A 21,538-nucleotide genomic window follows, 5' to 3' on the forward strand; every position below is an offset into this window, starting at 1 on the left:
CCCATATTAGGTAATTAATGTTCGGGCCCTACTGCCTCGGGAAAAACTTGCGGCAAGCAAAGACAGTGCTCACGCTAAAAAAAAAACAAAAAAAACAACGTGCCGCAGCTGTGGTCATCGCGCCCACAGCTGCGGCACGCTCTTTTTTTTTCGTCCATAACTTCCGTTTTCCGCCACTACGGCAAAAAAATGGCGCTAGTGTAGCGGCAAACTCCAGGTCCGGTCCCTATACAAGACTTTGCTACCCGCCTCACCAGACCGCCTTGTAACACAATGCCTGGCTGTATCACCAGGGTACCGAAAACTACCTATTGACTTGAATCCATGTTACAGCATAACTGCTTACCCCCACTCCCAACAGTTTCATCGCCGTGACGGAAAATGATCTCCGTGGGCAAAAAAGCCAAGCCGCCAAGGCCTAAGACGCTGAGCGCTTGCTTCAGGCTAATCAGATGTACCGCACAGAGCTCCGAATTCGTTTAAGGAAACCACATAACAAGCATCGAAAGTGCCTTATGAATAACAAGGCGCGTGTGAACAATGGACCCCCACCATGTGTTCCTGGTAAAGATTGTCTTCCGATTATTTTTGAAGGCTAAGCAGGAATACTGTCACTAAATAGAACAGTCCTTGTCCAAGACGCCGCGCGTGTCAGGCTAGGCAGGTCCCAGCGTTTGCCGCCAGACAGCAGAACGTAGTGTCAGTGGATTATACATTACGTACCCCTACTGAGGTACGCACGTCAGCAATGGCGGCCATCTGTCGTTCATCAGTTTTGTAAGATTTGCGTATCTACGACCTAGGCGTAAACTTCTTCCGGGTCATTTGTTAACAATACTACCGAAGATACAGAAATGATTGTGAAGCCTATCAAGTGCGAAACCATGCCTTCCGACTGAACCAGTTTGAAAGCCAGGAGCCAGGCAGCAAGGAAACAAGCCGCGGGCATTCCATGCGTGGAAAGCACAGCTTCCATTTATTGTCGGGTAATCCCAAAAGTGGGCTTATTTCCTTGTGTGCTTGCAAGTAGTGGACGACGTCTGGTCGTTCTCCTTTCTTGACTCCAGAATACAATCCACATATATGTAGCAGCCGGTTGTGTTAAAAAGTGGGGTTGATGCCTCTTTTATAAGAATGGGTAAAACACGAAAGTGAAATGTGCCTTCACAGGAGCATTTATTGTGCACGCATATGAACTTCCACGTCACTAGTTATATCACGTCGGTATAGCACCGTTAGACTCATCAGCGTTAGAAACTGGATTGCATGCGGCGGAACATTGCGTAAATCCGACTGAAACAACAGCCCCTTGAAAACTGTGTGAAGGAAACGGAACCGAAAGCACTAGGTGGCGGAGGGTGCTTCAATTCATCCGCATCCCGCTTACACGAAGACGATGGCATCGAGGCGCCAATTGTCGGCTCTTACTAGTGTCATGATGAACTACTTCGCTTCACATCCCCTTGGCGCAAGCGTCTCCTAGATGGTATCTGAATGGATAAAGTAGTGGGAAAGATATAAGGTCCGTTCGTAGACCTATACTTGCACTTGAATTCGTAGCGCAGTGGGCTCAGCGCTGTGTGCCTCCCTTTGCGGCAAGAGAGTTCTTGGCTTGAATACGGGCGCAGCTGCGCCAACAGAATGTTTTCTCACGACGTCATTTCCATGGAGGGATATGTTGCCTGTCAGATCTTGGTGTACCCGGGCATAAAACACTTTCGTGTTAAACTGACATCTCTGGAGACACTTCAGCTGCTGAAATGCTGTTGCACACGTTACCGTGATTCGCATTCGGAACGACATCATTCGCGCGCGCTCGAAGAGCTGGGAGGACAAGCTACGCGCCTACCAGAGTTGGCCGACTAAAACGCATAAACAACAAAATGGCTGGGCTTATGAATCGCCCCAGTGTAAACAAATGTCAAGTAATGTGAACTGACCGTAGATCATGGTGATGGCAGAAACAATAGGAGATAACAGAGATAACAGGGCCGATACTCTGTTCTCTTATCTAGTGACACTATCCGAGCGCAACCGACAAGCCCGCCGAGACGACGAGAAACATTTTATATCCTGCACCATTAACATTTGTAGTGGTTTACAACAGCTTTTCTGTACATTCGCTTTCGCCCGGCGGGATGGTGACAAATTTTTTTGATAGAGTGGGAATACAGACGCAAATTTTAAGGCCATACCAGTAATGACTGTTAACATGCACCGCTATCTCTTAAGCCGAAATTCCCAGGTTACACCGGCCTTCATGGATGCTGGTGCCAACGACAGCGTTCTGGCTACCATGATGCAGTGTCCCGCCTACCCAAATGCCAGTCGAAGTTCTCTCTGTCAAATAGTCCGCTCCATGACATCTGTGCTGGCAATGTATAGCAATCCTGGCTGGCTTAAATGCTTTAAAAGGCCTCTCCTGCGTCCATAGTGGTTCCCCTCTTCATATTGTTACGTGGCGGCAGGACACAGATGAGACGAGAGATGAGATGGGGTGAAGCTATGTACTTACAGAATGTACATGGCGGCCATAAGATACCGCGCGCCAGGACACAGACACTTCGTCGTCTTCGTCTCGTGCATGAGCCCACGCAGTATGGGACATTGCCCACCTATACGTGTCCCGTGACATCACCCACTGGTTGAGGGCGACCGTCCCGGTCGAAGCCGCGGCGAAGTGAAGATTGCGATGCGGGTGGGCAATGTGATGAAAACATACAGTGACGATGTGCCTGCCGACACCGATGATGATGCACGTGATGATGCCTGGCCCCGCAACAGCGATGTCTTGAAGCCAGAAGCGGACCGTCTGAGGAACTGGAACCACGTCGGACGAGAGGGCTGGGCACACGGCATCTTCGGTTGGTCTGGTCTCGGCTTGTATCGGCTGGTCTTGATCAGCTGCTCTTGGGCTTGGGTCACGGGGCGAGGGACGTCGAACGCTGTTCGCAGTGGGCTGGAGCTGCCTGACACGGCCCACGTTCCCTCGAAGGTTTCGCGCAGGCCGAGACTATGCGATGCGGAGGCCAAGATGGGAATGAAGACACCGCACCCTCCACCAAAATGTTACGTGGCGGCAGGACACAGATGAGACGAAAGATGAGATGGGGTGAAGCGATCTATTTACAGAATGTACATGGCGGCCATAAGATACCGCGCGCCAGGACACAGCCACTTCGTCGTCTTCGTCTCGTGCATGAGCCCACGCAGTATGGGACATTGCCCACCTATACGTGTCCCGTGACAATATTTACGCAGAATCTACTCTGGCAATACGGGCTTTATCACCGTAACCAACAGCTCGACTCTCGAGAGAGGCATACACGAAATACCGAGACGTACCCCTGTCCTCTGCCTCTGTTGTGGCTGCGCGGTGATACGATCCATGGTCACATTGCGGAACGTAGGGCTTTCAATATTACATTTATGTCTCGGCCGCTTCCATTGCTCACTACAGCTCCCCAAGAATAATTACTCCAATCAGGCATGTACCCAGGATTTTTTTTCGGGGGGGGGGGGGGGCAACCCAAGGTAACTTTTCTATGCAAATTAGGGGAGAGGGCGAGGGTACCCGCCGTTACTAGAACAAACACGATGAACGCCCAGCGTTTACCTTAAAGGCGCGTAAACCTGCATAGAGAAATGAAATTAAGTGTATCCGCCCTTGTCATGGAGGCGAAAAGCGAAAATACTCGTATGTTCGAGATTTCTGCGCACGTTAAAGATCCCTACAAGAAGTTTGCAAAATTAGAAAAAAAGAACGGCAGTAATTAAAATACTTCCAGGAATAAATACGCGTACTGCACAGTAACTATACATTCCCTCTGCAAATGTTATGGCGTATTTCCAGAGCATCCCACACGTTATACGCAATCGAAGTCGGCAGAAACGGAAGTGCATGTTGGCACTTGAGAGTTCACATCTCCGTGGCAAACGTCTTCCGCTTCCCAATATTTCTCCAAACAAAACCTGTGGGTATACTAGTTATGAAGGAAGGAAAAACAAAATACTAGGTAAGTCGGAGATGTCATACGCCTAATTTGTGTTATTACCCTAAACATCCTCAGAGTTCGACGTTTAACGGTCCCCCATTCAAACCACCAATGATTCAGGCCTCGGAAATTGCCGTATTGAGACGCACTGGACTGCAGTAAATGTAGATAAAAAAACGGTGGCAAGCGCCAGCGCGTCAGCGCTCACCAATGGAAGTTTCGGTCCGTTGGTGAAGTGAACTTGCTGCTCTCTGCCGACACCTTGACGATACTCCGACATCGCGAGACTAAGCTATGTTTAATGCGCCTCCCATTTTCATAATATGTACACGGGGTTGTATAACCTCTCTGATACAACGACACAGTTCGCAGTCAAATTTTGAAGCCGAAATTTCTCTAGACCAAAGTCTGGTTGGTGTCCGTCGAGATGTCCGGCCCGGATTTATTTTCACCGATCATCCGCTGCACACCCGTCTACCTCATGTTGACCATTGGCAATCTTGACGCCGTGCCCTTCCCCGCTCAAGCCCGGTAATCTCGAGGTCTGTTCATAGGAATGCAGCTCGGGGTCCGTAAACCCGCCAGCAAAGTTTGATTCGTTGTTGAGGTGGGTGGTGTCGTCGTGGAGGATGGTGAAGGACCCGATGACGAGGCGAGGCAAGTAGATGATGAAGAAAAAGTCTATTTACACTTATTTATAGGAGACGTCGAAGCATGAACATCAGATAATACAAGACAATGAAAACTGGATTCAATTAAAAGGTGCCGCAGCGCACAAAAAGGGTATCGCTGCATGATCCCTGATGGGGGCCCGGGGCCAAAAAGGGTGCCGAACCGCCGCGCGGTTGGCGAGAAACTCGTCGGGCTCTGGCACTCAGAAACTGCCACGGGAGCAAGTCTTGATGCGACCGCTCTTGGCCGCAGCCCCGGACAAAGTCAGCAAAATTGCGCATGCAGTCGCAAGCGAAGCCGCCCCCGCACAGCAACACACACGTAGCGATTGGGATTTCGACCCCCGCTCCCCTCCTTTCCGCCGCTCCCCGAAGGTCGGAAGGAAACGATTCTTCCGAAAAGCCGCGTAGAAGGTCGCCGGCAAGGCTATAGTCCGTCCCGAAGGGCTGGCACTCCGCCGACGGCTTGGAGGACACAGCAAAGCGACGAGAAGGGAGGTGGGTCATCGCCCCGACGGGGTCCACCGGTCCACCGACGGGGTCCATTACTGCACCGCCGTTCTGCATAGCAGCCATTAACCACAATGGCTGCCAATCAACAGTGCCGCTGTCACTGCCTTTAGTTGTCCAAAGGAATGCCGCTGGTGTCTCTTGCCGCCATACAACTGCTATGCGCGCATTAACTTTGTCACCCTGCCGTCGTCGGGCATGGTAACGCTCTTGCGCTTCTTTTTTTGAGTGATTCTTCTTGTCCAGACGGACGCGCCGACTGTGGAACAGGGTTTTCGTACTCCCACGGTAGCTTTCCCTAAGCGGGCGTAATGTTAGAGGTGCCAAGCGATGGGATTAAGCATCCCCTAGCGCCACTCCCCTCGTCGCCATCCGGTTCCAAGCCCTTGTGCCGCCTTGGCTTGTTCGGCGGACGCTGCACACGTATGCGAGCCGGACGTTGGAAGGCATTGCGTAGAGAAACCCTACAGCGGGTTACTCTGCGGCAAGCAGACTTCTTACCGACAAACGCAAAAGCAGCATTTCTATGAAAACTAGTGAAAAACGCGCTGTGAGCTCGGCTCAGGGAAGGAAACGGTTGAGCCACAAACACCAGGCATGGGCGATAGTATCCGGCGACACCACGGCGCGCTAAGATAGAGTGATTTGTTGTATGTTTAAAGACAAAAATTTTCTTCCACGCCAAAGCATATGCGGCCCGAGCCAATGAAACCGCCACCCAGGCGAAATAAGCGATAAGTTACTGCAGTCCGAGAGGACCCAAGCACCGATTGCAGACGGACAGGGTAAAAGGAGTGCAGCGAATTGTAAGTGGCAGGCCAGCAGCAGAACAGGAAGCCTGTTTACAGCGATACAGTGAAACGGAACAAACAAACCTCGCCTGCATTTTTTTAAATCCCACGTTGACCACCAAATTAGCCGTCTTTTTTTTCCGAAATGAACCTAATCAACAAACCCAAACAAAGTCACATACAACTGCACTGCCAAGGAAATCCCGGCTACTTGCTTCTTAAAAAATGTGACGCAGATCTTACTTAGTATTGGAAATGAGTCAGACCGTGCGGTGGCACGGACCAAAATGAGCCACATTCATTTGGCCAATGGATTTCGCGTTTGATGTGACGTTTCGGGCTGTTTTGTGCGTTTTTGCAGGATTTTTTTTGCTTTTGAGAGCTGGCTTATTATGAGTGCAGAGAGCAATGAGGAGATCGAAAAATGATTTGCCGCCACACGCCTACGATAACGTGAACGGAAGTGAACGAAACGAAACTGAGAGGTGTGATACTATCATTTTATCTCGCCTCCATCGTCCTTACGGAGTAAATCTGGTTATTATTATTGTTATTACTCCCATATTTCCCATTTACGTACCTAAAAAATTAGCCGCCGCTTACAAGCCATGGCAAGTCATGGAAGATGATTTGAGCAGGCTTCTTGTAAAGCGTTTCGGAAATTTATGGCAAGGAAAGGAAGAGCTTCATGAGTGTTTTCAGGCGTGCCCAAAAAACTACCCTACCGAACCATTAAAAAAAAAAGCTGCTAATGCTGCCAAGAGGACTCACCGGCTCTTCATGTATAGTTTTACTATTCTTGAAGCTCTTTTGCATGTTTACTGCCTTTTTTGCTTAAAACTCTATGTACCGTTCTTGAAAGTCGATTCCGATAAAGTTTTTATAAGAATGCCGCACCAACTTGTCTGTTTCAACTTAGTACGAGCCAAATCCGAACTTATCCTAGTATTGCTCAAATTCTCCGCATAATTCTTAATTACTTCTCGCTATAGATTTCCCCTAGCTGACATGTGAAACATGTCATTTAATAGTTTTGACAGCAATGCACTTAGGTCCGGTTCCCAACTTTCGTTTTTTCCCCTCAAATTCTCTTTAGGTGGATTTGGCTCATTTCGAAAAAAAGACGCCTCAAATAGCTATCAAGCCCAGGATTTATATGGCGCCGCTTTAGAATGTGTGCGAGGGGAGAAGAGAGGTGGCGCGGGGAAGTGGGGGTATGGCCCATAAAATTTCAGGGGAGGGGGCCCGGGCCCCCCGGGCGCCCCCTCTGGGTAAGTCCCTGATTCCAATGGATGGAAGATTCCGTCACCCGCTGCGTTCCCTCATCCCATCATGTGAACAGACCTCCCCAGTATACTCCCTCACTAGGAGGACGTCTAACTCCACAAACGTTGCATTAGTGTGGCTCTCCACCCTGCTCTGAAATGGGCATGGTCACCACGGTACCATGCGTCGTACACCGACAATTGCCCATTCCGCAAAACGCTTCAGACGAGTTTGACATCTTCACCGATACCTCCGTTGACTCAAGTAAAGCAGATATAGCCAGGGTATGTCCCTAGTCACCCAGTCTAAATGGCATGAGAAGAATCATTCACACGTACGGGCGCAAAGGAAGCCAAAGTTCTCTTCGAATTGCTCTTGGCACTTGGAAAGAGTTGCTACAATCGGCGATGAATGGCACCACCAAACCTGGGCTCATCATGGATTCACACACTGTGTTACAGGAGCTAAGCAAGGCGTCCACAACCAACATGACAGCCAGAAAGATAATGGGTCTATTCCAGGATATTAAAGAGCAAGACCAGCCGGTGCAACTTGCCAAGACACTGGAGCACGAGGCTGGCGTCGACGGGAACTCGTCACAATAATGTTGCAAGGGAGGGCTCACACCACCTCCACTGGCTCCCGCTGCACTACTTCCCTCCGCTACACCAACATGGTACTTCTATCGAGAAAAATTGCGGCAAGAAAGTCGAAAACGCTTTGAGAAGACTACGTCCTTATGATTCCTGCATGATGACGACCCCCTCAAAAGCAAGAGCAGGTCTTTATAATAAGACCTGTGCAAACGCATCCTACACACCAAAAATCGTAACAAATAGTACAATGGAGACACGTCGCCTAGATCGGCACCCATGTGCACCGTTTTCAGGGCACACGTAGTGCCGGACCTTTAACATTTCATATGGCACTCCACAAGGTTCAGCAACGGTAGGCCTGCCTTGCTCGAGAAATACAAGCCCATACTGACCTAAATGTATATGTCCCATTAATTTTTAGCATTGGTTTGCAAAACCGAAATACGTCTCTCAAACTCAGTTGGATTTTTTTCTTCACGCTGTGCTCACTCAAACTCCGACTTAAAAAGCTCATCGGTTATCAATATCACTCATACTCGATCATCTCGAAGTCATTTGTAATTGTACTTACCTGAACTGAAACTCGCATATCAGCAGAAGTACTCGTACGCATTCTTTACTCACTTACTCTACTCATCTGTTCTCGTACCCAATCTGTACTCAGAAGCACTCGCACTCAATCTGTACTCACTAGTATTTGTACTCAATATGTACTCACTCGCACTCATCTGTGCTCACTCCTACTCGTACTCAATCTGCTCTCACATTTACTTAATCCAAAAGTATTTTAACTAGCTTGTTCTATCAGTGAACGTTTTGCATTTACGCGGTGAGCTACGTCAATTGACTCGACTAGGTAACACAAGTTCAAAAGCTACAAGTTGTTGAATCACTGGACTAAAATTTGGGCCATTAAGAAAGCTAGAAACGTTTGCGGTGCGTCTTTAAAGTAGCTTTAAACGAGGGTCATCAATGTAAAATGCACACCTAGCGCTATTTTAGATATCACACGTTTAACAATCGTAAAATTTTGCTCCCGACCAAAAAATTTTCTGAAGGGCAATGATGGGAGACCAACCGAGACACGCTCACATAGAAGCGGCGTCGATTCATTCAAGACACAAAATCAAATTTATATTTCGTCCGTGCATAAAAAAAACTGAATATCGATTGAAAACGCTATTCTAAGCAAACACCTTGATTAGTGACATAGAAGGGAGAAATCTCTCTCTGGCCGGGACAAGCCTAAAGCTTTCAGCACTTGAAACTATATAAATAATGTGACACTCGCATCCCTTATTTTCGGCCGCATGCCACAAAGAACTGTGCCATCAATTACAGCGTACTACAAGCACCACACACACCGCTGCAACGATCATTACACAAAATATAACGTCTATAAGAAAACGCAACCGCACCCCAGATCCTCTCGCAAGCACGTTTTGAGCTATTCGCGAAGCCGCAATCCCTGGGCGTTGACTTCGAGCACAGCGTGCGCGCAAGGCGATGGTATAAGGAATAGCAAACTTAGAAATCCTTATTGTGTGTTTCCGGTAGTAGATTCGGAGGAAATAGCTTCTCTTTCTTCGGGATAGACGAACAACTTGGGGTTCAACGAAGGAAGGTAGAGGTATTGCGAAAATGGTCCACAAAGGGCGGCCGTATCTACGTTCACAAAATCACATCGGTGTTAACACCTATTCAACCTGTCCTTTCTACAGCACCGGAACGTGTCGTGCCAACAGGAAGGCTGCTGTGGCCGCTGCTGCTTCCTAGTAATCCTTCAAGCGCCTCCGCCTAGATATGAAAGCCCGATTATTAGATCGTATGCAACTCCGCAAATTAATATCTGTAGCAACGAAGTTTGCAACACGTCATTGAGCGCAATGTAACTGCGAGGTGCTGAAATGCAATTTGTGGCGCAGCTCAGCTGTGGTTTAATATACGACAACGTGCATCCCTTGAGTGACTTTCTTATCAAACCGCTGTTGCTTTGGCGCTTGAAATTTTCCATTGGGGGAGACGAAGCAGTCACACTGCAGTACTACCTCACTCTTTGCGCGCCCACCCAGCGCGAAATCTGAAGTTTCAGGGTGCTTCTGCAGAAACAATAGAACAAGTTGAGAAGAAAGGCAGGGAGGGACCCTGCTTGTCTCCTCCTGTTGTTCTCTTTCTAACGGGCGCCTGGAGGTGACGGTAAACGGCAATCGGCTGCCTCGTCGGTTGATGGCAGCCGTTAGTTCAGGAAAGCGAAAAAAGCGCATATTGGGCGCCTTGCGTCATTGGTTGTCGGAAGTCTTATTTTTGCTTTCACGTTCTCGCTCGCGGGGCCGACGACCACAATGTAAGTACAGTCATGGACAATTCCAATACGAACCGCGGAGCGCACGGCCGAAGATCCGGTTGCGTCACATGGCAGCGGCCGTGGAAAACGCACGGACATGCGCAGTTGAGATGAGGGGAGCCAGGCTGCGTGTCCCACTGCAATATCTTGCCCTCTTCTCGCTCGCATGTTTGCCTTGTCGCCATGCCACAAGAGCGCTCAAAACCATTGTTAGCGATGTAGCGCAAGATAGTATCTGCGGCCACTGTGTGCTCGGCTCACACGAGCGCCTGCTCCCCGCGTTTGCCGGCGTCACATTGTCGACCTAGCTTTTACATGTGGAATGCGGTAACTTGAGCAAATAACGATGGTCACCTGGGTCACGCCCAAACCATGTTCGGTAATGCCCGCTCCTCCGATTTCTACAAGCACTGAGGTGCCTGCCCCCACCCCTCCTTTCCTCCCCCCCCAAAAAAAAGGAAAAATCGGGCCGTCTAAAATTCTTGTGCACGGGCATCTGGCCTACAAAAGGGTTGAACGTGCGTGTCTTCTTTATTTTTGTGAATATTAGTATTTTGCCAGTAATTTTCCCAGCCCACACAATGCTTGCAGTTAATGTATGTGATTATGGATAAATTATAGTGGTATATCTCTTGTTTGCTGCAAGCACCGAATCCACCAAGTGACTCATCCATGACTTCGTCGAACAAAGGCGCATACTTGTTGACGGTTAGCTCATTGCTCAATTCCCGAGCCAGTGCACCACGAACGCAAAACAATGCAGTGCCATCAGAAGGTAAGCGGCATACATTTATTTTTACCCATTTCTGTGCACTGGTTTTTTTTTTTCAAGAAAACATGATGAGGTCAACAATATGTATCGTAAGAGAGCGTGCACGCGTTTCCCACGCAAGCACTGGCCGCAGCTATCAGGAATTGCGCGCCGCATTGCTCTCAACGCGACCAACACCTTCAGCTGCAGCGTCGGTAGTACTTGCAGTGCTTTCAGCGTTCTTGCGGCATAGCAACAAGGCAAGCATACCAGTGAGGCGAGGGAAACATATCGCAGTGGGACACGCAGCCTCGCTCCCGTCATCTCGACTGCGCATATGCGTGCGTTATCCACGGTCGCTGCCAGGTGACGGCACCGGTATCTTCAGCCGTGCGCTCTGCTGTTCGCATTTGAATTGTCCATGACTGTACATTTCTGTTACACCACGCCGGCGAGGCAGCGAGGCGATGCAGTAAAGGGAAAAGAAAGCGCCCTTTGGACGCATCGCTCCGTCATTTTTTAACTTTTTTCCTTCAATACGGAAGGCCGCTAGGGGGCCGCACGATGCGAACTCACTTCTTGTCGGCTCCGCTTTTGGACCCCTTTCTTGCTGTTTAATTTATTTGGACGTTGCCATTTTGTGCACCACAAGAACCGGCAAGTCACACGGACACCGAGGACACCAACATCGCAGCCGTGGACCACGCCAACGGTCTGCTACAGCGATTCATAGATCTGCCACGCCACCAGATTCGCTAGGCCTAGCAGGCCTAGGGAAGTCGCCATAGCCGCCGGCACAACATCTGCAAGTGGCCGCGCGGGCCAATACCCGGGATGGAAAGCATCGTGGAAGGGGAGGACATCGACCCCGAGGAGCTGCAGCAGCCCGGGTGGGCTACGATTCGCCACCGGCAACACGCCCTGCGCGATCAAGCACGTGCCTCGACTGGAGGCACGAGCACCTCGAGCTCTGCACGTGCGCCAAAGCAAAACAAGAAGCGTTCCCCGCGTCGCCCGCCGCCGGCTTCGCCTCTGATGCATATATGGGAGGCACGCCGGAGCCTTACTAAACGATGGAACAAATAGAAACTTAATCGCAAGCTTCGAGCCCGCATCAGTGAACTGACTGAAAAAGCAGCAGAATACGCTGTCCAACTTAGCGACGCAAATTGGATGGAGAGATGCTATTCAGCTGCGCGTCAAATGGGATCCAAGGGGACATGGCGCCTTTTTCGCAGTCTCATTGACCAAACTCAGACGAGAGGGGAAACACAACGTCAACTCCGAAGAGCCCTACACGGGTACCAAGGTACGACGACCCAACTCGCGGATACTCTATGTGATCTCTGCCGCACGGAAGACCCCAATGGAGCTGAGTATCAATACGTAGGCAAGCAGAACCCAGACATGGAAGCCCCCTTTACATTACAAGATCTTCGGGCAGCTTTAGCTAAGATGCGCCGAGGTACGGCCCCAGGAAGAGACTGTATACCAGTCCAACTATTGGCGAACCTCTCGAACTCGGCCTCGGCCTACTTGCAACTGTTAGACTACATAAATCTAATCTGGGACGGCCGTCCACTCCCCCCAGAATGGAAGACCTCCTTGGTCACTTTATTACCCAAAGCAGGAAAAATTGTTATATTATTAATCTGAGGCCGATTTCGCTCACCTCATGCGCGGGTAAGCTCATGGAGGCGATGGTCCGGGATCGTCTGTCTCCACACATTGAGTCCATGGGCCTCTTTGCTGACGTTATGTTCGGGTTCAGCCCACATATGTCAGCGCAGGACGTCCTTCTCCAGCTACACCGCGACGTAATTCGACCAACTACAATGCGACAAAACGATAAAGCCATCCTTGCCCTAGATCTCAAGGGGGCATTTGACAACGTCCGGCACAGCAGCATGCTAGAAAACTTAAGTAGAACAGATTGTGGTCACAAAGCCTTCGCGTACGTCAGAGATTTCCTCTCCAAGCGTCAAGCATTCCTGAGGATCGAAGATGAGGAGTACGGTCCATATTACATGGGTACAAGGGGTACTCCACAAGGAGCGGTCTTATCGCCGCTACTCTTTAACATCGCTATGATGCAGCTGCCGCACAAATTAGCTCGGGTAAAGGGTATACAACATGCCCTTTACGCCGATGACATAACAATCTGGAGCACAGAAGGCAGCCTTGGGGAAATGGAGGACCACCTTCAAACGGCTGCCAGCATTGTCGAAAGCTATGCTAATGACTGCGGCCTCCAATGTGCCCCAACAAAATCAGAACTTTTGCACATTAAACTCAATCCTAAAGAGAACACAAGGCTTTGCATCTCTTTAACAGGTGGTTCTATATGAGAAGTGGAAGAAATGAGTATCCTGGGCCTGCTTATTTACAACAAGCTTAGTCCAGAGACCAGCATTGCCAAACTGAAGCGAACAGGTGAACAGGTCGGACGGATGATACAACGCGTATCCAACAAGCGCGGAGGGTTACGGGTCAGAGAAGCGCTCCGGCTCGCCCATGCCTTTGTAACCAGTAGGATCCTCTTCTTCGTACCCTACCTCCGTACGAACAAAGAACACGAGAGTCGCATTGACGTCATCATTAGGAAGGCCACAAAACGAGCCTTTGACCTCCCGGTGGCTACCTCCAACACCAGGTTATCGGCGCTGGGAGTGCTCAATTCGTATCAAGAGCTGAAAGAGGCTCATCTCACAAATCAGTGCACTAGACTCGCACAAACGGCGTCCGGGCGTCACTTGCTTAATCGCCTACGAAACAAACATGAGTGCATCCCAGAGGAGACGTGCAAACTTCCAGAGTTGTGGCGGCACAGGCTCTGGGTGCATCCACTTCCGCGTAACATGGAAAAGCACACTCACGAAGGCTGGAGGGAAGCACGCGCTAAGACACTGGAAAGGAAATACGCAAATGGGCGAGGTGTGTTCTACGTTGATGTGGCAGGACCGTCGCCTCTAGGGTTCTTCACTGCCGCTGTAATTCACAGGGACCAGCAAGTCGATGTGCTCTCCTACCGGGCTCCTAGCTCCACGCAAGCCGAGGCGATTGCTATAGCGCTCACCGCCTCGGACCCGAAGTCAAGGACAATAATCACGGACTCTCGCCGAGCCTGTGAAAGCTATTTAGCGGGCACGGTACCACCCTTGGCCTACAGAATTTTAAAACGAGTGGTGCGGTTCGTAGACCCCGCTCCTAAAGAAATTGTGTGGTCTCCGGGGCATCAGGGTCTCAGAGGTAACCAGGCCGCGCACGCGGCTTGCCGAGGGCTTACCCACCGGGCGCCTCACCCATGCTCTCCTGGCTCGGAGATTAGCAAACCACTTCTGCGGTTTAGAGAAATCGTAAAACATTACTGCGATAACCGCCGGCTTTACCCAGCCCCTGCAAAGGGTCTGAGCAAGGCCGATGAGCGAATACTGTGGCGCCTGCAGACGAACACATTTATGTGCCCTGCAGTAGCAAAGCATTTCGACCCTGAAACAGATGGGCGGTGTCTGCACTGTGGGGCGGTGTCCGACACCTTCCACATGGTTAGGGCATGCCAGCGCAACCCTGCGTTATCCCCCAACCCATCCCCTACCAGAGAGGCATGGGGGGCAGCCCTGCTCAATTGCTCGGGGCTGGAGTCTCAAAGGGCTCTAGTTCGACGGGCGAGGGTGGCGGCCTTGACCGATCGGGTCCCGGAATAGGGACTGCACCTGTGCGGAGGGCCACAGGCCCTAACTCTCTTTTATTCTGATCAAATATAAAGTTTCACTCCTCCTCCTCTGCCAGCTTCTGATGTAAAAATCGTCCTGCGCCCTCGAGGAGGACTTCAGCTCTCGGCTATAGCTCAAGCCACATTAGCCGACGCCATCTTGGCCCAAGCGGGAGTGGCGCTCAACCGTGAGGACCAAATCCGGATACACCATGCGGCTAATTACCTGCTTATTAGCACACCTTCCGAAGACCGTGCCACCAGATACGCCGGGATTAAATGTCTCGTGCTTCGCGGTCAGCGATATGAAATAGCCGCTCACGTGTCCGCTACAGCGAATACCAGCATGGGAATCATCTTCAAGATTCCACAGGAAGACACCCCGGAACAAGTGCGCGACAGCATTTTTGATTACAACTCTGACTTACCAATCCTTGATGCCAAACGTTTGAACAGTTCTAACATGGTACAAATCTTGTTCGACGGCCACCGGGTACCCTTCTGGGTGAGATACAGGGCAGCGATGTACCGGTGCAAGCCTTTTCGCCGCAAGACGGAGGCATGGGTGGTGTGCTGGCATGCCGGGAACCGGCAAGATGTGTGCCCGAACATAAGAGAGCCCAAGAGATGCTCCAGCTGCGGCACAACAAATCCCTCTGATGGCCACCCGTGCACCCCGCGGTGTATAGTGTGCGAGGGCCCTCACCCCACGGGCTCCGCCGAATGCCCAAGACGCTTTCAACCACGCAAGCGAGCCCCCTCGTATGCCCAGGTGGTCTCGGAACAAGGAGAATTGCTCAAGGCTCCGTACGACCCGCCCGCCAATTTCCCTGGACTCCATCACGGAACCCGCACCGACCACCTGGAGCGCCAGGCCCGCAACGCCAAGGACCTAAACAAGCTTCCCGAGGGCAACGAGCACGGCGGGCCAGCACCCACCCCGAAGCCAGAACGGCACGGAACTCAATAACAGCTACAAGGCCGCCCTCCTACAAGACGGCAGACCACCACAGCAACAGGTGATCGGTCCCAACGCGTCTACTCACTTGGTCAGGACCCCCACCTGCATTCCATCATCCCCCCTCTCATCACCCAACTCCAGCCGACCCACCCCTCCCCTCTCATCTGACATAGCACGCGAATTGCAAGCCATGCGCCTCGAAATAGCCGCGCTACGAGCTGAGAATGCCACCCTCAAAAAGGAGATCACGCAGTTACGAACTAAACAGCGAGAGGAGCCCCGCCCAAGCGGAGAGCACCAAACCCACCCAATGGGAAGAGTCATCTCTTCCCCGAGTCCCCTCGGAGGAGCGCCTGCAGGGTATAGAAAGGGTGCTAGCCGAGCAAAAGCTTGAATACACCCAAACAGTACACAGTATCCTGAGCGCCCAGGCCGAGATGCAGGCCCGATGTGAGAACATTACTCGGGAGATTCTGTCAAGTGTCAGAGACCTGGCCGCAGAAATAATTCCCCAAAATGTCCCAATTAATGGTATCACCGATGAAGGCCTCTAAGGGACTCGTGATCTGGCAGTAGAACTGTCGGGGCTTCGCTCGGAAACGAGCGGAACTGCAGCTATTGCTAGAAGAGGTAGAGAACCCCCGGATATAATTTCGCTGCAGGAATCCGGAAAGCGTGTCAGATGTCTAGGTTATCAGTCCTTGCAAACACAACACGACACTGCAGTTCTAGTACAGCGAAACATATCAGCACAACACACACACTTTGATAGCTGCTGCATCCCCCATGACTTTGTAACGGTCTACCCGAAGCGTAGGAGAGAACAGGTTATTCATTTACTAAACATTTACAGTAGCCCCAAGCAACACACACATAATTTTCGGTCATTAATCCTGGCCGCTAAACAAGCTGCTTCAGGCTCACCCCTCATCATTACTGGAGACTTTAATGCTCCACACACTGCATGGGGTTATCCTAGGGACAGCAAAAAGGGCGGGCTGCTCTGGGATTTGGTTCAATCTCAGAAGCTGACACTCGAAACTCCACCGGATCTACCAACTAGGGAGGGAACGAGTGTACAACGGGACACCACCCCGGACCTCACCCTTACCTATATAGTGGGCCATGCAGAATGGAGTAGGATAGACTACACCCTCGGCAGTGATCATCACATAATACAGCTACCCACGACACTCAAACACCCCACACCACCAAAGCGTATGCAGACTGTCATCACAGACTGGCACGCTTTCCGGGAGGCACGACAAGCTGGGGACTTGCCTTTCTCCCCAAGGCTTGACCTAGCTCAATGGACGGAACAGCTCCTGGGCGATGTACGGAGTCACCAAAAAGAATTAGATCCCGAAATACCGACGCCACACGTCGACTCTAAATTGCAGCATATGTGGGAAGCCCTCAAAGGCCTTAAGAGGCGATGGCACACTCAAAAGCATAACAGGCGCCTAAGCAAGCGAATAGCCATCCTAGCTAAGGAAATCGAATGTTATGCAAACAAACTAATGAGATCAGGATGGGAAGAGCTGTGCGATCGGTTACAAGGCGCTATGAGCATGAAGAGAACTTGGTGCCTCCTTAGACACCTACTCGACCCATCACGTTCTAAAAAGGAGCAGGCGAACCAAATTACCCGACTTACCAGACAGCTTGCGACCGATCCGCACCAGTCACTTCGAGACCTCATCAATAGATATGTACCAGATGGGGAACAACAACAGCACCCGGACTACTCCGGGCCGCCTAACCCCTCCTTGGACGAGGATATCACAGAGGCAGAGGTCAGGGGAGCGCTGCAGGACGTGCGAACGTCTTCCGCCCCAGGAAAAGACCGAATCACGAATAAGATGCTTAGAAACCTCGACGATGGTTCGATATCTTATCTCACCAAGTTCTTTAACAAGCATTAGAAAGAGGGCACTCTTCCTCGAGAGTTCCGTCATGCGAATGTTACTCTAATCCCTAAGCTGGGCAAACAGCTTTCGACAGAAAATCTCAGGCCGATATCGCTAACGTCATGTATTGGAAAAATAATGGAACGAATAATTATTGCACGAATAAACAGGCTTATAGAAGAAAAAGAATTGCTGTCGCCCAACATGTACGGCTTCAGGGCAGGGCTTGCGACAAACGATGTCCACCTGAGGCTATACTGGGATTTGCTGAAGGACCCTCCCTCACGTGACTCCGCAGCCATTCTAGCCCTGGACCTGACAAAAGCATTTGATAAGGTATTTCACTCAGCCGTCCTGGCAGGCGTAAAACGGATAGAGCCAGGCGTACGGACGTACAACTATGTTCGGGCCTTCCTATCTCACAGAACAGCCACGCTGACACTGGGTGACTTGCATCCTGAAATACAACTACCGTCATGCGGCACACCGCAGGGGTCGGTCATATCCCCCTTACTGTTTAATCTAGCAGTGTCACACATAGCCTGTGCTCTGGATCGAGTGCCGGGTCTTCAATACAGCATGTATGCAGACGATATAACCCTATGGGTCACTCGACGAAGTGATGCATACATAGAAGAAACCCTGCAAGCTGGCGCTACAGCCGTCGTGCAAGGAGCCCGAGTAGCGGGCCTGCAATGCTCTCCCACCAAATGAGACATGCTTGTCTTGCCTGCAAAAAGATCTGGACCTTCGCGAGAGGCTTCCATCCATATTTTAGTGGAGGGGAAGCCTGTACCGCGGGTCACGAAGCTCAAAATTCTAGGCCTACTGCTACAGAGTAATCGGAGAAATACGGAGGTAATCAAGAAGTTCTCGGCGCATGTTACCCAAATAATTGGCCTGCTCCGTAGGATCGTTGCCCGAGGGCACGGCCTGAAAGAACAAGACCGCTTGAGGCTTGTACAAGCGTTTGTTATCAGCCGTTTAACGTATGCTCTCCCTATCTTCCCCTCAACGACAGCGAAATGAAGAAAGTAGATGGTCTCATCCGCAAAGCCTACCGAGCCGCCTTGCAGTTACCACTGAACGCATCCACTGCCAGATTAGAGGAAAACAGGGACATACAATACGGCAGCAGAACTAATCGAAGGCCACCGCACTGGCCAAGTCAACCGCCTAGGGCGCTGCTCCGCGGGCAGACACCACTTACAGAAACTCGGGATCGGACCAGCTCAAAGCCCCGAGTCTGTGTGCTGCATAAAATCATCAATCAGAAATCATATCATCGTTCGACCGATTCCCAAAAACATGCACCCAAAATTTCATATTGACAGGCGGATTCATCGAGCCACGACACTGGATAAAAAATTTCCCCTTTCCCGAGCGACACTCTATGTCGATGCCGCAGAATATCGGCATAAAGATGCATTCGCCATTGCTGTAATTCACTCCACGTCATCTCCTCCTCTTGTAACCCTCACCATTCACACCCGTCACCCGCATGTCGCAGAAGAGGCGGCAGTCGCACTAGCAATAACCCAAAGGCCCACCCCTGAAATTGTATGTTCGGATTCGAAAACAGCCGCCCAAAACTTTGCCAAAGGGCTAATTTCTGCCCCGGCACACAAAATTCTCGGTCTAAATTCGCCATCCGACACGGTCGAACTCCAATGGTTCCCGGCTCACCCGGGCATTGGAGGGATAGAGACGGCCCACACAGCAGCCCGAGCACTTGTCTCCCGGGCGTACGATGTGGACTCTTCCCTCCACGGAGCCAGATCTACCAGGGACAGTCTCCTCACATTCCGAGAGGTCACACAGCATTACCGCCTCTCCCGCAGCAAGCTTCCACCCGCTCACTCATCCCTCACTCTGGAGAAGGAACGCCTCTGGCGTCAACTTCAAACAGTCTCTACCCTGCAGAGCCGTCCTCCATCATGTCCACCCCTCCATCTACCCATCCTCGCTCTGCCCCTGCTGCGGTAAAAAAGCCATGGTCCAACACCAAATGTGGGCTTGTGATGAGGACCCATTCCCTCCAATTAATTCTCCTGACCAGTGGATGGAGGCGTTGGGCCGCTCGGACCCCCAGCTCCAGAAGGAGCTCGTGACTCGAGCGGCTGAAGTCGTCGCGACCCTCCGGGTCGTGGCCACCACGCCCTAACCCTTTATGGGAATAAAGTTATTTCTCTCTCTCTCTCCTTCAATACGTGCGCTCACCGTACCAGCTAAAAAGTGCCCCCGTGTTTTAATCGTTGTGCATTCCTCTGCCCACACAAATAATGCAATGTCGATGCGGGCAGCATCCCAACGTGGAACTTTTAGGCAAAGCTTATATAGCTATGGTTGCAAGTACATCTCACGTCTGAGAGTAAAACTGGGGCGAGAAAATCAAGCCAAGCGGCGCAGTGGACCCAAGCCTAACGCGTAGATCCCAAGCGAGCCAAGGTGGCACCAAGATCACGACTGACGTCAGCAGTCAAAACACTGACCTCGGTGGCGCCACCCGCAACGATCAACATCAGAGGAAGCCGAAACGAGTTAACAAGGGCAAGCTGTTGAAGGGCGCGTGGCTGCCAGACCTGCCGTGCGACGACACGAAGATAATAATGCGGCCACGCGGTGGACTACGAGTGAGTGAAGTACCCCGTGCCAAAGTTAGCCGAGCCATCACGACGGCAGCGCAGGTCAGCGCCATTGCAGCAAGAGACGACGTCATCTGGCTGAACAACCAGCAGAACACTATTCTCGTGAGCACGCCGGTGAGGGAACGAGCGGACAAGTACGCGGCCATGGAGTGCATCGACATACGTGGCACGTCCCACACGGTGAGCGCCTACGAGCCCGCCCCTCGAGGAACCGTTAAAGGAGTTATACGCGGCGTTCCGTTGGAAGACAGAGCCAAAGAAATTCAAGAATTGGTAGTGGACGAGCACAACCCGACGACGCTGCAAGTGAACCAAGGAGAATGCGCAGCTGCGCGCGGCAACCGAAAGGAACAACAGACAGATGGAGGAACTCAAGGAATTCATGAAGGCTAACGCCCGCCAGCAGCAAGCGCAGCTGCCGCCGGCGCAGCAAGAGCCGCAAGAAAAGCCAGAAGAAGAGGAGGTCAAGGTGACCGCAAGGCAATCAACAACGTCCTCGGAGCCGGCGCTGAAGAAAAGGGTGGTCGAAAACCTCCGCGAACGTAAGCTCGCTGAGCGAATAGACAAGCTAGAAGGCAACGTGACGCAGCTGACGGCTCGTGTAACGAGCCTAGAACAGACGTGCCAAAGCATCTCGGAAGTAGTACACCAGACCACCGCGGCGGTTCGTCAACTAACGGAACAAATGAACAACATCCAAGCATGGATCTGAACTCAAATAAGACAGCGAGAACAACGGCGAAGAGCCTCACGGCGTGGCACTGGAATTGTAACGGGTTCGCAAGCAAGAAGGCGGTGTTGTAGCAGCACATACAACAGTTGGCGAGGAAACCAGACATTATAATGATCCAAGAAACCCTCGTAGAAGAGACCCGACTTCCCGGGTACAGGACGCACGCCAGCCCGCCCAGCCGAGCCGCAAGCGGCAAGGGGCGAGGCGTTTGCACCCTGGTGAGGAAGGGACTAAACGGCGTGGAGAGGGAAGGCATCAAGAACTCACTGAACGAATACACGATGATCGAAGTAATAACTGGAAGGAAGAGGAAGGAGAGTACATTTTTCGTGAACATTTACAACAGCCCAGCGCACAGCAAACAAAAAGTCAAGTCAATCCTACACAAGGCTTCCAAGATCGCCGGAAGCAAAGATAACCAAGTAATCTGCGGCGACTTGAACGCTCCGTGCCAGGCCTGGGGCTACGCCAAGACGTCGGCCAAGGGACGCGATCTCCTGACCGACGGCACAGACGCAGGCCTCACCCTCGTAACGGACCCGGCGCACCCGACGCGGATCGGCAACTCGGTCAGCAGGGATTCCACGCCGGACCTCACCATCGTTAGGACGCCGAATAGGGGCCGACAGCCCGAATGGACCAACACCGGC

The 21,538-nt window shown here is 51.5% G+C and overlaps 1 long non-coding RNA gene and 1 pseudogene across 1 annotated transcript in view; one reads left to right on the forward strand and one right to left on the reverse strand.

The window, feature by feature from the left end:
* LOC144173251 (uncharacterized) overlaps positions 1–21,538 on the reverse strand; it is a 155,883-nt gene that overhangs the window by 78,589 nt on the left and 55,756 nt on the right. The gene's annotated exons all lie outside the window — the stretch shown is intronic.
* On the forward strand, positions 12,952–14,628 carry LOC144173250 (uncharacterized; annotated as a pseudogene).

This window comes from Haemaphysalis longicornis, unplaced genomic scaffold (assembly GCF_048455015.1).
Source record: "Haemaphysalis longicornis isolate Haplotype H1 unplaced genomic scaffold, Haemaphysalis longicornis Haplotype H1 scaffold_3, whole genome shotgun sequence".
In the NCBI taxonomy this organism is placed as follows: domain Eukaryota; kingdom Metazoa; phylum Arthropoda; class Arachnida; order Ixodida; family Ixodidae; genus Haemaphysalis; species Haemaphysalis longicornis.